Source organism: Lissotriton vulgaris, chromosome 12 (genome assembly GCF_964263255.1).
Source record: "Lissotriton vulgaris chromosome 12, aLisVul1.2, whole genome shotgun sequence".
NCBI classification, from domain to species: Eukaryota; Metazoa; Chordata; class Amphibia; order Caudata; family Salamandridae; genus Lissotriton; species Lissotriton vulgaris.
This window is the reverse complement of record NC_141700.1, coordinates 33,475,309-33,490,758: the sequence shown is the minus strand read 5'-3', so window position 1 is coordinate 33,490,758 and position 15,450 is coordinate 33,475,309. Positions and strand designations below refer to the sequence as shown.

Genomic DNA, 15,450 nt, shown 5'->3' with positions numbered 1-15,450 from the left:
CACCTGGCCTGACCGGCCGCCTTGAGAAAGGGGCCAGCAGCGGGAGGAGAGCCCGCAGCCCAAAGGACATCCCCGGGAGCAGCCGGTGAGTGGGGCATATAAAGAGGGTGGAGAGGGCAGCGGGGCACAGGGTCGGTGCTTGCCCCCACCCATGACTTGTACACTTAAGACACCTCGTGATAGGGCACAAGGTTGTAGGTGCTTCCAGTTCGGGCCGTATAGGTGGACCCTGGAGTGGACAGTCACCTGAAGAGTGAAATTACAATGATGCCTAATGGTTGCCTGTTACCTGTGGTGCATAGGGTCCCAGACAGGTCGTGAAGCTCATGTACAGGTGCTCCGGCCCCTAGAGGATAGGCTTAACATTCAATCTATACGTTTATGCCCCGAGGAGGGTTTACCCTATGTTGAGGTTTGTAGGCCTAAGGTTCTATGCCCCAGGGGATATTGTCTCCTCTAAGGTGACCCAGGAAGAGTTGTTGCCAACGCACTGCCTAAAGTTTATGTTGCTGGTTGGGGGCTGAAAAGCCATGTTCCCAGGTTACCTTTGATGCCTAGGGTGTATACCTCAGATATTATTGAATGCCAGGTGCCTTCCTACCTGTTGTTTTATACCCGTAGGTGGAGGGTGGAGTAAATCTGGGTGTTCCCTTTTACTGCAAGGGTGCCACTAAGCTGGCCTGACGAGTTCTCAGGCCCCTGTTTATGCCCCAGGTTTATGAGCTGTTGAACTGATTTATTCCAGGTGTTCCTGTAAGCTGTATACTGTGATAACCTGTTGTTATTCCCTTACAGGGGTGGGGGATTGGCGTTATAACGCATGAGGTGTATTTATGCATAATGATGGATTTTGCAATTACAGCCTACCCCCGAGGATGAGAGCCTGAGTTGGCCCCGCCAGATTGGCCCCAGGTCTAGTGTTTAATTAACCATCCTTTTTCCTTTCAGCTACGGACTATGGACTCAACCCTTTTGTCCCATGTAGATAATTCCCCATGATGTACTGGGCTCTGGCGCCAGTTGGCGCCTTGTTGTGATTACCAGTGTATTTTTCCTTTTTACCTTACAGGTTGGAGATATCACTAAACTTCTTCTTTTCCAACCAAAGGTGGAGTTGCGTCTCTTTTGTAGTGTGCCTGGTGTGTCGTCTGTGGATACTGCATGAATGCTTCACATGTCCTCGAAGTTTGGCCTGCCCGCTTGATGCCATGCTACCCCGGTTGAGATTTGGGTAACCCCCATTTCTTACAAAAAGGGTGTATTTTTTTGTGTTTTTTAAATCGCACCCGGTGAATATGAAACTACAGTGATAGGAGTTTAACAGCTGTGGTAGCATCCAATAAATATTAATGCCTGAAAATGTAAACATAACACAGATTTTGATGCTTCCAGCACCAAAATCCTCGTGTCACATTATTTACCAGGATTTTTTTTTTACTATAACAAAAACACAAGGGTTTGAAGCTTAATGTACAATACATAATTGCAACATATGCACTAAAAGAAGCTCACATATATCGTAATTCATCTGGCAAAAATGTCATGTGGGAATAAGTGTCTTGATTTTGTCAACAGTGAGTAAAGTAATGGATTTGCACATGCAAGTTTTTAACTTTTCCGTTTTATTAAAACTGCATTGCCATACATCAGAACTGGTATCTTTCACAAGAATCAATGGTGACATGTAACTAACAACACAAAGTTACAAAGCAAGTTGCGTAAGCCAAAATGTGTCTGAACCAAACTCTTAAACAGGGATGAAAAGAACCTTCATATTTTTCACCAACAGTAGTCTTCATGGGGGATATCTGCAACAAAACCATAAAAAATGAGCAATGTTTAAGAAATAACGTTGACATATTTCATATTCTGTTTCAATTTACCTTGTGACCTGCTTTAAATGAGATGATGACAAACTCATCAAGTGTTGGTTAACTACCAAAACATGGAGTAGAAACTTAAGACCTTATTCTGTTTCAGGACCTCGACTTTCTGATCACAGTTGTGAACTGGCTCCAGGTCTATACTTTCCACTATACAACACCAGATTTTCCCTCAAAGTATACACAACAGAGGAAATGTTCCTTCAGGTTGAAACTTGAAAAATTCCTTGACAATTAAAGCACAAGTTACTACTTGTGTAACAATATATCTGTAAGAGACATTAGTTAGTGATAGATTCCTTACCTTAGAATATCCCCATGCATCGGACTGGATCCGGAAAGTTTTGCTTAGCAGTACCCCTGTGCGTCAGTGGGTGGCGTCCTGCGGCTCGCGTCCGTCACTGGCGTCGTAAGCGCCGAGATGATGTCACGGAGAGTACTTAGGCGCCACCCATGCGCGCTGACGTCAGTTCTGTACCCGACTTACCGCGCCAGTAATGCAGAGCCATGCAAGATACTGACCATTGGTGCATAAAACTAGGTCCCTAAAAGGGATGACCTTAACCCTAGTAATCAGTTCGCAGAACAGGGAGGATGGGTGGGGCGGTAAAGAATCTATCACTAACTAATGTCTCTTACAGTTATATTGTTACACAAGTAGTAACTTGTGCATCTGAAAGAGACATGTTCGTGATCGATTCCTTACCTTAGAATAGATACCCCAGCAATACCAACCCTGGTGGTGGGTTTGGGAACAAGATTACACCAGAAAGTCACGGAGCACAGAACGGCCAAAGAAGCGGTCCCTCCGGACTTTACTGTCAAGGCAGTAATGCTTGGTAAACATGTGCAGCGAGGCCCACGTAGCTGCCTGACAAATGTCCTGCAAGGGAACGTCGCGCCCGAAGGCAGGAGGGGCTGCCATTGTCCTGGTGGAATGGGCACGCAGCCCCACAGGAGGCTCCTTCTTAGCCAACGAGTAACAGGCCTTGATGCACAGAATGACCAGATGGTCCGTTTGTGCACGGCCCGACCTTTTTTGGCGCCCACGTCGCCAATAAAGAGCTGGTCATCCACCGGAACTGCTGTGTGCGCTTCAGATAGAACGAGAGGGCATGTTTTGGGTCCAGACAGTGGAGCCTCTCTTCCTCTTTTGTAGGATGCGGAGGTAGAAAGAAGGTAGGCAAAATGCTGGTTTGCCCAATGTGGAAGGGCGAGACAACCTTTGTCAGAAAAGAAGGACGGGTCCTGAGAACCACCTTGTCCGGATGAACAGAAAGGAAAGGAGGTTTGGAAGAAAGCGTTTGGAGCTCGCTCACTCACTCTTCTGGCAGAGGTGATAGCAACCAGGAAAGCAGTCTTTAAGGTGAGAAGACGTACGTAAAGGACAGTTGTGAAATGAAATGAAATGAAAAACTGTTTTATTAATGTTAACAGCTGCCCTGAGGCGTCCAGGCGCTAAGACTAACACAGTACCTTCAGAAGAAAAGAACAGGGGAAGATCTAATTAATTAAAAATAAAAGTTGAGTTGTTTGCGAAAGCTCAGCAGATTAGAGTTAGCTCTAAGATGGAGGGAAAGAGCATTCCAAAGTTTGGGGGCATTATAAGCAAAAGAACAATCTCCAGCCCTCGCTCTATGAATCCTAGGAACTTGAGCCAAAAAAGCATGTGAGGAGCGGAGAGCTTTATTAGGTTGGCATGGTGATCCAGAGTGGCTGATTTCTGGGCCGGATTTCCAGTAGGCTTGATGGGCGATGCACATCGATTTAAACTTGACTCTCTCCCTGATGGGGAGCCAGTGCAACACTCTTAAGCCAGGTTTTATTGGGGTTCTACGGGAGTTCCAAGCAATGTGCGGGCAGCAGTTTTGAATGCGCTGCAGTTTTTGTAGAGTGTACTCCGGCACCCCCAGGTACAGAGCATTGCTGAAGTCAAGGCAAGATTGGATTAGGCCTGTATAACTGTCTGCCTGGCCTCAAAGGGAAGGAGTGGGAGAAGTGGGAGAATTTTTGCAATCATCCTCAAGAGGCCAAAGCAGGTTGCTGACACTTTAGTTGCCTGCATGTCGAAGGTCAATGATATGTCCAGCCACACGCCCAGGCTTTTGATGTTTTCTCTGGGGGTGGGGGCTGTGCCCATGCTCAAGGCCATAACAGCTCCAAGGAAGAAGGGGCTGAGAGGCCTAAGAGCATAAGCTCCGTTTTATCATCATTGAGCTTCAAACAGGACTTCGTCATCCAGCTCTTAACCTGTTCCAGGCATGTTGTTAGATTGGACTGTGGTTGTGGGCTGCTCCCTTACACAAGGGAGACCACTAGCTGGGTGTCGTCCGCATAGGTAATGATGTTAATACCATGTGGGCGAACAATCCCAGCCAGCGGTCTCATGTATGCATTAAAGAGCGTAGGGCTCAATGAAGAGCCCTGCGGCATCCCACATCCCAGTGGCTTGCTGGAAGAGACCGATTTACCTTCAAAGACCTGGAAAGTTCGATCACTTAAGAAGGATCTGAGCCAGGCAGGGCTTCACCCGATATTCCCAGGTCAAGGAGACGGATTAAGAGAATTTTATGGTTTACCGTGTCAAAGGCAGCGCTCAGGTCAAGGAGGATCACTGCCACTGACCCTCCCTGATCCAGGATCCGCCTTGTCTCTTCTGTCACAACCAGCAAAGCAGTCTCCGTCCCATGTTTGGGGCGGAAGCCTGTCTGGGAAACATCAAGCAGGTGGTTACGCTCGAGAAACCGAGTTAAAACGATGTTAATGTGTTTCTCTAGGATCTTGGTTGCCCAGGGAAGAAGTGATATCGGGCGATAGTTATTAAAGTTCGTCGGATCAAGAGCGGGTTTTTTCAGCAAAGCTCGAACCATGGCATGCTTCCAAGCCGGAGGCACTATCCCACTTACTATGTATGAGTTCAACAAGTCCATAAGTGTGGGAAGAATGATTTCATTGGCTAGGATCAGCGTGCCAGGGGGAGCAGGGTCACATGGGGAACCAGATTTTATTTGGTTTATTAAGGGCTCAAGAATGTCAAGGTGCAGCAGAGGAAAGTGATTCAAGTTGTTTTGAGGGGAAGCCTCTATTTCTATAGGTGGGTCCGATCTTTGGGTGGACAATTCTAGTTGTGAAGCGGCTCAAAGGGAGCACACATCAATTAAGTCAACACAAGATTTAAGTCCCACTGGGGCATTATAAACAGAACCGGAGGGAACATGTGTGTAATGCCTTTCAGGAAACGGTTAACAACTGGGGACTTAAAAAGTGAAGGCTGATCAGGAAGCCGTATATAGGCGGAGAAGGCAGAAAGATAACCTTTGACAGTGCCCAGAGCAGAGCCCTGCTGGGCCAAGGAAAGAAGGAACAGAAGGACTTCTGAAAGAGGGACAGAAAGGGGATCCACAGCCTTCGCTGTCCACCATGCCACACATTTTCCACCTACAGGCATATACCATTTTAGTGGAGGAACGCCTGGCTGCCAAAATCACATCACATCACAGACTGCGGGAGGAAGATCGAAAGCTGTCTACTGTCGCCGCTCAATCTCCACGCATGGAGGTGGAGGCTGGACAGGTTCGGGTGGAGGACCATTTCCTGCTGCTGCGACAGAAGATCCTCCTGAAGAGACAGTCGGATTGGGGGATCGATCGCCCTGCTGAGTAGCTTGGGATACCAGTATCTTCGTGCCCAATCTGGAGCCACAAGAATGACTTGGGCCCGGTTGAGCCGAATCTTCTTCAGCACTCTGGGCAGAAGTGGTATAGGCGTACAACAGACCGCAACTCCACTTGCGACGAAAAGCGTCGCCTAGCGAGCGCCGCCTTGGAAATTCCAACGTGCAGAACTGATGACATTGCGCGTTCTCTTCAGTGGAGAATAGATCTAACTAAGGGCTTTCCCTACTGCAGAAAGAGACCTTGCGCCACGTCAGAGTTCAGGCGCCATTCGTGATCCACCATGCACCGGCGGCTGAGTTCGTCCGCCCTGGCATTCAGAGAACGTGCCAGTTGTTGAACCACCAAGGTAATGCCTTGATGTTCCAGCCATGTCCAGAGGCGCAGAGCCTCCTGACATAGGGTCCAGGACCCCACCCTGCCCTGTTTGTTGCGATACCATATGGTGGTGGTGTTGTCTGTGAACACCTGCACTACACTTCCCTGGACAGAGGGAATGCTTTCATGCAAGCGGATCGCCCGCAGCTGCAGAAGGATGATATGGAGCCGGGACTCCGCCGGAGACCAGACGCATCTGATCTCCGCCTCTCCAATGTGGCCTCCCCATCCCAGGAGGGACACATCCGTCACTACTGTGTGCTCCGGTTGGGGATGGGAGAGGGATCTGCCACTGACCCAATCGCGGTTCGTGGGCCACCACTGCAACTGTCGTGCAGCGCCCTCCGAAATCCGGACGTGATCGGACAGGTTGCCCTGATGCTGTGCCCACTGGAACTTCAGGTCCCACTGCAGAGCCTGCATATGCCATCTGGCACTCGTCACCAGCAGGATGCCATCAGGCCCAGAAGCCGGAGGGTCATCGTGACTGAAACCCGGGATAAAGGCTGAAAGAGCGGAATCATGGACTGAAAATACCGGACTCGCTGCTCGGTAGGATAAACCCGAAACAGGGTCTAATCCAGAACCGCTCAGAAGAAAGGGAGCTTATGAGAAGGACTCAGGTGCGACTTCGGCACATTGATGGAGAACCCCAGCAAATGCAGGAGGTCGGCTGTAGTCTGGAGGTGGGAGACGACTGACTAGGGCGAGCCCGCCTTCAACAACCAGTCGTCGAGGTAGGGGAAGACTGACACCCCTGACCTGCGCAGATTAGCTGCGACCACCGCCATCACCTTCGTGAACACCCGAGGGGCGCTGGTAAGGCTGAAGGGGAGCACAGCAAACTGAAAATGCTCCTGGCCTACCATGAACCGCAGGTGGCGCCGGTGGGCCAGCAGGACAGGGATGCAAAAATAAGCGTCCTGCAAGTCCAATGCTACCATCCAGTCTCCAGTGTCCAGGGCAGTCAGGACCTGAGCCAGAGTCAGTATCTTGAACTTCTCCTTCCGGAGGAAGCGATTGACGTCCCGGAGGTCTAAGATGGGTCGCAAACCCCCCTTTTACTTCTTGTGGATCAGAAAGTAGTGAGAACAACAACCACTCCCTACTTCCTGATCGGGAACGGACTCAATGGTCCCCTTGGCTCGGAGGGGCAAGACTTCCTGACGGAGAACAGCCAAATAATCCCCGACATGCGGTGTTACGAGGTGGCATGGCTGGAGGGGAGGACAGAAAGGGGAGAGAGTAACCTTGGCAGATTATCGGCAGCACCCACTTGTCCTATGTGATCTTGCGCCAGTGGTGGAGGAAAACCCTGCAACCCACTGGCGTGGGGTGCACCCTGAAGTTCGGATTAGGAAGGTTTTGCGGCGGAAGCAGCGGGGATGGAAGTGAACTGACCTACACGCTGGTTACCAGACCCGCCCTGCGGAACCCATGTCCGCGGCCTCGCTGAGGCTGGTTCTGCACAGGCTGGCTGGCCACGAAAGCAACGAAACCCCGGCGTGGCAGGGTTTTTTCAAGGAAAGACCCAAAGACTTGGCCGTGGCACAAGAGTCTTGAAAGCGATCCAGGGCATTGTCAGCTTTATCACCAAAGAGGCGGGAGCCATCAAAGGGCATGTCCGTGAGCGAGCTCTAGACATCGGGTGAGAACCCAGTGGAACGTAACCAGGCGTGGCGGCGCACAGTCGTGGAAATTGCCCTGCCCAATGAATCAGCAGTGTCCAAACCACACCTGATGGCTAACTTCGCCGCATCCTTGCCCTCCGCAATCGCTTGGGAAATGACAGCCTGGACCTCCTCAGAGCACTGATGCAGGACCTCTACTACCGAATCTCACACTGCATGGCAGTAACGGCCCAATAAGCAGGCGGTATTAACACCTTAGCTGCTTTGGAACGTCCAGCTCCAGTGCTGAACGTTCCATTGCACAGGTGCAGCTGGAACGTCCAACGGCCGACGGCAGCACTCCCGAGGTAGTGGTGCCGTCGGCCGCTGGTATAGGCGCAGCACTTAAGAGGTTAACCGACCTCAGCCCCAAGCTGGCCAAGGAGAACAACCTCTTGCCATATTGGACCTCATTGAAAGGGAGCAGCGACTCCAACGACGCGGTCTGGAGCACCTCCATAAGGAAGTTGGTCTTAAGGGCCACCGTACCATAGTATAGGAAGCGCCTTCCTCCATAGTAGGCAGAGGGGAGGCAAACCCCGGGTCAGAAGACACATCAAGCTCACCGTGATCCTGAAGGTCATCCACCCAAACCTGCTCGGAGTCACACTGCCGCGCAAGAGGGTCCTCGGGTCGTCCCAATCCTCATCCGGCTCCGGAGTAGAAGGAACCGGCTGCGGCGCAGGGTCGGCGCCAAAGAGAGAGCAAGCGGCGCCGGGAGCGGCACCAGGAGTGACGCCAGCCAGGGCCGAACTGGAGCCGCATCCCAATGCGGAGCCCAGGTTGGAACGAAATGGTCTGAGAACCAGGGCAGCGGCGGGATAAACGGCATCCAGTGAGGCGCCTGTGGCGGGGCCATGGGCGGCGCTGGGGCCATGGGCAACACGGGGTCCGAAGCCGGCATCACTGCACCTTGTGGCGCTGGGCCGGAGCCGAGAGCGCTGGATCCAGTGGCTCTGGGGCTGGCACCAGAGGCGCTGCTGCCGGGCCAACAGGATCTGGACATGGGACCGCGGGGCCCGCAGTCGCGCTGGCGGGAGCCCGAGCTTAAACAGGCGGTCCATGGCAGCAAGAAACTCTTGCATTTGTTCGGGAGTCGGCGACGGACCCGGGTATAGCAGGTAGGCCGCGGGACTCCCAGGCTCTGGAGGAGCCGCAGGGGCAGAGCCTCTGTCCCCCTCATCCACCTCCGGTGAGCGACGTGGGGGACGTCGCAGAGCTAACACGCTTCTTCGGCTTCTTCTTATGTCGTCGCTTACCGGAATCTGAAGGTGAAGTCTTAGAGCCCGAGGAGCGACAGCTCCGGTCCCGCAAGCAGTCCTGCGAACGGCCACTAGATCCAGAGGGCGATGAGGAGTGCCGGACCTCCAGAAACTGCCGGCGCAGCTCCTGCAAGGCCTTTGGGGCCGTGGCACAGCAGTCCCTGGAGTCATGGTCGGTCTCCAGGCAGTAGAGGCAGACATCATGGGGGTCTGCCACCCACATTTTACGGCCCACAAGACTTAAAGCCGGGCATCCCTACGTGCACCAGGAGACAAGAGAAGGAGACAAAATCTCAAAAAAGTGGTGAAAAAATGACCGAGGTATGTGCTCAATCCGGATCTGCGCTTTTGGAGTGGAAAACAAAGAACCAACGTCAGCGCGCATGGTTGGCGCCTAAGTAGTCTTCGTGACGTCACCACAGTGCTCGCAACGCCACCTTCCAGCGCGCAGAGGTACTACTAATTTGAAAACTTTCTGGATCCAGTCTGACGCCTGGGGAATATTCTAAGGGAAGGAATCTATCACTAACATGTCTCTTTCAGATTGGGGCTTTTATAGGCGGACAGATTATTGTACAGTGTAACATCACAGGAGATTTTAGAGAGTTTTGGTCCCTTCTAGGCTGAACTTTGTATATTAATCCACCAATACATTCTGGAACCCATACCCTTGACTACTGCTAGCTCTAATATCTGTATTGCTTCGACACACTACCCATTGTTATGATTCGATGATTAAGGGCTTCTGTTTCCCTTCATGGCCCCTACAGCATGTAAATGTATCAGGGTTACGCTATAGGGACACAGCCAGGAGGATTGCTTTGGTCACACCTGATCCCATCACATTTCAGCCAGTAATGAACCATGTGCCCTGTTTGCCCAGGTCTATTGCCCCAGATTCAAAATATGGAGTCTGTAGCAAATTCAGTCATGCAATGGCCACTACAATCAAAGTGCACTGGACATCAAAGAGAAGGAAAATGCTACTTACCAGTATGCATCTGTTCTAGGCATGTAGAGCTGCAGATTCGTACACTTTTGCAATAGATCGCCACCTGGTGTTGGGCTCTGATGATTGCAGGTTGCTGTCTTCTTGGAAGAAGTCTTTGTAGTCACGAGATAGGTGACTCCCCCCTTGGACAAGACTGCGCATGGTCATCGACTCCATCCTCAGATTGTTTTTCGCCATGATGGGAAATGATGGAGTTAGTAGAAGTAAAGAGAAAGGATGTCCATGCGTGTGCATCTAAGTAAGATGAGTACTGGAACAGATACAAGTCCGGGGAGGCAGGAAGGCGTGTACGAATCTGCAGCTCTACATGCCAAGAACAGATGCATACTGGTAAGTAGCATTTTCCGTTCGAGGCATATGAGCTGCAGATCGTACACTTTTGCAACAATTGTGCAGCAGTGTCTCCCCTAGCGGTGGTCGTTTGTATCCGTTGCAGCATACTGAAATAGTGTTTCAAGGACAGCTTGGCCTACCGCAGCTTGCTGCTTGGCTTGCACATCAACACAATAGTGTTTAGTGAAGGTGTGTATTGTAGACCATGTTGCTGCCTTGCATATGTCCTCTAGGGGTATATTTCCTAAGAAAGCTATAGAGGCTCCTAGTTTGCGAGTGGAGTGCGCTCTAGGAGGAACCGTTCGTGTACGCTTAGCTTTTTGATAGCATATTTGTATACACTTAACAATCCATCTGGCAATTCCTCCTTTAGAGATGGGATTGTCTTTGTGTGGGGGAGAGAAAGACACAAATAGTTGTTTTGTCTTTCTGAAGGATTTAGTCCTGTCTGTGTAGTATAACAGAGCTCTTCTAACATCTAAGGTGTGTAAAGCCCTTTCTGCAACAGAGTCCGGTTTTTGAAAAAACACTGGTAACTCTACTGATTGGTTAAGGTGAAAAGGAGTGATGACTTTTGGCAGGAATTTAGGATTGGGTCTAAGAACCACCTTGTTAGGATGTATCTGAAAAAATGGTTCTTGTATTGTGAATGCTTGTATTTCACTAACTATTCTGAGAGAGGTGATGGCAACAAGGAAAGCAGTTTTCCATGTTAGGAATAGCAATTCACACTTGTGTAAAGGCTCGAAAGGGAGTCCCATAAGTCTTGTAAGGACCACGTTTAGGTTCCATACTGGAGCAGGTGGTAATTTAGGTGGGATTATTAGTTTTAATCCTTCCATAAATGCTTTTATTGCAGGTACTCTGAAGAGAGATAGATGTTGCCTATTTTGTAAATATGCTGCAATTGCTGCCAGATGCAGGCGTATGGAAGAATAAGCCAAATTGGACCTTTGTAGGTGTAGAAGGAAGCAAATAATATTTTGGATGGAAACATCCAGTGGATCAATGTGATTATTGTTACAAATCTTTTCCACTTAGCAGCATACCATGCTCTGGTAGTGGGTCTTCTAGCTTCTTTAATTATATTCATACAGTCTGGTGGTAAATTTAAGTAACCAAACTCTAGGACTTCAGGAGCCAGATCGCCAAATTCAGTTGGCTTGGTTCTGGGTGCCTTATTTCACCATGGTTCTGTGTGAACAGGGATGGCGTGAGCCGTAATTTTTGATGTGGAACCAGTGAGAGATCTAGTAGTGTGGTGAACCACGGCTGACGTGCCCAAGTGGGAACCACTAGTATTAGTTTGAGAGACTGTGGTCTGAGCTTGCGTACTACTAGTGGAATGAGTGGGAGAGGCGGAAAAGCGTACGCAAATCTGCCTGACCAGTCCATCCATATCGGATTCCCCTCCGACCGTGGGTGTGGAAACCAGGCGGCGAAGGTTGGGCATTTGCATTTTCGTGGGTGGCAAACAGATCTATCTGTGGATGCCCCCACATTTGGAAGAATGGTTGAAGAACTTGTGGGTGTATCTCCCATTTGTGAATCTGTTGTGACTGACGACTCAACAGATCCGCTATCTGATTGTGAATTCCTCGAAGGTGTTCTACTGTCAGGTGTATGTTTTGAGGAATGGCCCATCTCCAAATGTTCTGTGCAAGCTGGGACAGTTGCAGAGAGTGTCCACCCATGTTTTGTATATAATACATGGCTGTCATATTGTCAGTCTGGATTAAAACAGCTTTGTTTCGTACTTGTACCTGAAACGTTTTGAGTGCTAGGAAAATTGCTAGCAGCTCTAGATGGTTGATATGGAAATGTTTTTGTTGGTTGTTCCATTCACCTTGTGTGGTATAATGCAAGAGATGGGCTCCCCATCCTGTGAGGGATGCATCTGTCGTGAGCAACATCTGTGGAACAGGTTCTAGGAACGGCCGTCACTTTGTCAAATTTTTGGTGTTCCACCATTGTAGAGAGCGATATATACTGCTGTCTACCAACACCAGGTCTGTGAGCGGACCTTGAGCCCGATTCCACTGTTGTGCTAGACATTCTTGTAATGGGCGCATTTGCAGTCTTGCATGAGAAACTATGAAGATGCAAGACGCCATCATGCCTATCAGTCTCATGAACACTTTGGCTTGGAGAGACTGCTGGTGTTGAAAAAAGGAGACTAAGTTCTGAATACTTTGAATCCTGGCTGGACTGGGATACGCTAGAGCTGTAGATGTGTCTATGGTAGCTCCTAGATACTGATGAACGTGCGAAGCTCTAGGTGCGACTTGGAGTAGTTTATCGTAAACCCTAAGTCGTGCAATGTCTGAATTGTTTGTTTTGTGTGTTGGACACACTGGTATAACGATTTTGCTTTTATGAGCCAATCGTCGAGGTAAGGGAAGACCTGTATCTGTTGTCTTCTGAGATGTGCTGCTACTACTGCTAAGCACTTTGTAAACACTTGTGGTGCTGTTGTGACCCTGAATGGAAGGACTTTGAACTGGTAGTGTTGTCCTTGTATGACAAACCTTAGATCAGGGGTCTCCAAACCGGTCCTGGAGGGCCGGATCCATGCCAGATTTTTAAAATAACTACATGCATCTCAAAGGGGATATCCAAAATATCTGGCATGGATCCGGCCCTCCAGGACCGGTTTGGAGACCCCTGCCTTAGTTACTTCCTGTGCGCAGGATGTATGGGAACATGAAAAATAGGCGTCCTTTAGGTCTAGTGTTGAAAGCAAGTGTCCCTGTTGTAGTAGCGGGAGTACTTGTAGTAAAGTCATCATGTGAAAATGATCTGATTGTATGTAATAATTGAGGGGCCTGAGGTCGAGAATTGGTCTTGGTGTCCCGTCCTTCTTAGGAATTAGGAAGTACAGGGAGTAAACTCCTGTTCCCCATTCTTCTAAAGGAACTACTTGAATAGCATCCTTCTGTAGAAGTGCTATAACGTCCTGTTGAAGCAGAGTCATATGGTCTGTGGACATTGGACGCTGCCTGGGTGGTATGTTTGGGGGGTTTCTGCGAGTTCTAGGCAGTAGCCATGTTGGATAATTTGTCTTACCCATCTGTCTGTTGTGATGGGATTCCAGACAAGTAGGAACTGTGATAATCTGCCCCCCACAGGAGTGGAATGCTGTAGGGGAGGCAGAGGGAAGTCACTGTTTGGGAGTGGAAGAGGAGCGTTTGTTGTTATTACCTCTACCTCTTCCCTTGTTATTGTTGCCTCTGTATCCTCCTCTAAAGTAGAATTTATTAGAGGAAGTTTGTGTGTGTGTCTTAAAAGATGATGTTGTATCTGTGCCGGTATGCTTGGAGCCTCCTCTATAACAGGAGCGGCGAAAAGAACTTCTAGTCTGTGTGGATTGTAATGCACCCATAGACTTAGCTGTGTCCGTGTCTTTCTTAACCCCTTCGCTGCTCATGACGAGCTGAGCTCGTCGTGAGGCACGGTTGAGCTGTGCTGATGACGAGCTGAGCTCGTCATGTATAATGGGAAAACATAATAGTCAGAATATGAGGAGAATTGCTGCAGCAGCGATGGTGTTAATCTTTTCTAGTGTGTTGTATACTTCCGGCACAAACAACTGGTTCTGATAGAAGGGCTGGTTCAGGATTGTAGTTTGTACCTCCGGTTTAAAACCTGAAATGCGTAACCATGCATGACGTCTGAGTAGAACACTAGTATTGACTGCTCTGGATGCTGTATCAGCTACATCTAGTGCACATTTAATTGAGGCATTAGATATTAAGTTGCCTTCTTGTAAGAGCTCTGCTGCCTGATCTTTGTATTGATCTGGGAGGTGCTCCATTAATTTTTCTAATTGGTCGTAGTGAGCCCTGTCCCAGCGTGAGAGTAAAGCTTGTGTGTTTGCTATGCGCCATATGTTTGTTGCCTGACCAGCAATCCGTTTCCCTGACGCATCAATAACTTTAGATTCTTTGTCAGGCAGGGGCGTGTCACCAGAAGTCTAGGAATTGGCTCTTTTACGTGCATTAGACAGACCCTCCAGGACATCGCAATTTCGCGATTTGCAGCGAAATCAGCACTTTTGTAAAAATGCCGTGATTTTTACAAAAGTGCCAGCGAAATAGGTACTTTTGTAGAAATCGCGCGGCTATTTTTATGAAAGCCGCTATATCCTGGGGGGTCTGCACAGCCTCAAACTACTTTGGAAGGGTGGGAAGGAGGCTGCAGTGCAGCAGCAGCAGCAGCCGACGGGAGAGGCCCTAGGGGAGGCCCTGTCTCCTGTCCAGGTTTGTCATTAAAACCCAGCTCGTCTTCCTCCAGTTGGAATGTTTTACTGCGCTTTCATCCCACGGAGCCCTGCGTCACCATAACATACCATGCGGGAAATTATTTAAAGAGCAGATTAAACAGGCCTCCAGATGTGCCCTGTTTGCGTCTAATGTGCCTTCTGGTCTGAATCGTCTTAGTCAGGCTCTTTACAGCCAGTGCCTTCTTTTTATTGAAAGTGTTGCGTCTGTGCACTTCCTGTCTGCACGCGCACAGAATCAATGCCACCAGTTTAATGGTGCAATCTTCTTGCCAGGCCTAATTCAGAATCCATTTGAGCACCTAAACTCCGCATGGGCTGTATGATTTTTGAATGCGTTTTAACATTATATATTTACGATACGAAAATGTAGTTTGGAAAGTTACTCTGTAGTAAATGAGCTCCCTTGTGAGGGGAGGGGGAGGGGAGGAGGCGTGCCACAGATATGCAATGTTCATTGTTCACACAAAACCGTATGACTGAGGGTATTCACAAACTTCGCCGAGGCACAATTCCAGTCTGGATACGGTTAGACTAAATCCATATACAGGGTGGGAAGGAGGAAGGAACATCCCCATAACTAATGGAGGTGTAGGGAAGGCCAAACATGGGATTTAAAAAAAAAACATTCCAAAATATAAACCTTTGGAAAACACAAGCATAAATGTATAAAGTAGAATTATGATTAGCTTTTTAATTTTTTTATTGCGCCCTGCATGGGTGAGTGAAGGTCAAGAGCAATCGAGTTACTAGTGGTTCACTATACTCAATATCATAGACTGGGAGCTGCCATGTTAAAATCACGTAGTGCACCAGACGTAGTGGCTGCAGTACAAGCTGGAAAAATCTCCTGTACAGTGAGGAGGTGTTTTTGCAACAACAGGGGAAGATACAATAAAATATGGACAGGAAAGAAATATTATTCCTAGTTGTAGATTTGCTGTGAAACTGCAGCAGCC

The 15,450-nt window shown here is 49.1% G+C and overlaps 1 protein-coding gene across 8 annotated transcripts in view; it reads right to left on the bottom strand.

Annotated features, from left to right (window-relative positions):
- Positions 1-1,605: 1,605 nt before the first annotated feature.
- The window catches only part of LOC147673145 (uncharacterized), a 265,735-nt gene continuing 251,890 nt past the window's right edge, over positions 1,606-15,450 (bottom strand). For all 8 annotated transcript variants that reach the window (XR_015302602.1, XR_015302604.1, XR_015302601.1 and 5 more), the window contains one exon: positions 1,606-1,808. The gene's annotated coding sequence lies outside the window, so the exon portion shown is untranslated. The remainder of the gene's footprint in view (positions 1,809-15,450) is intronic.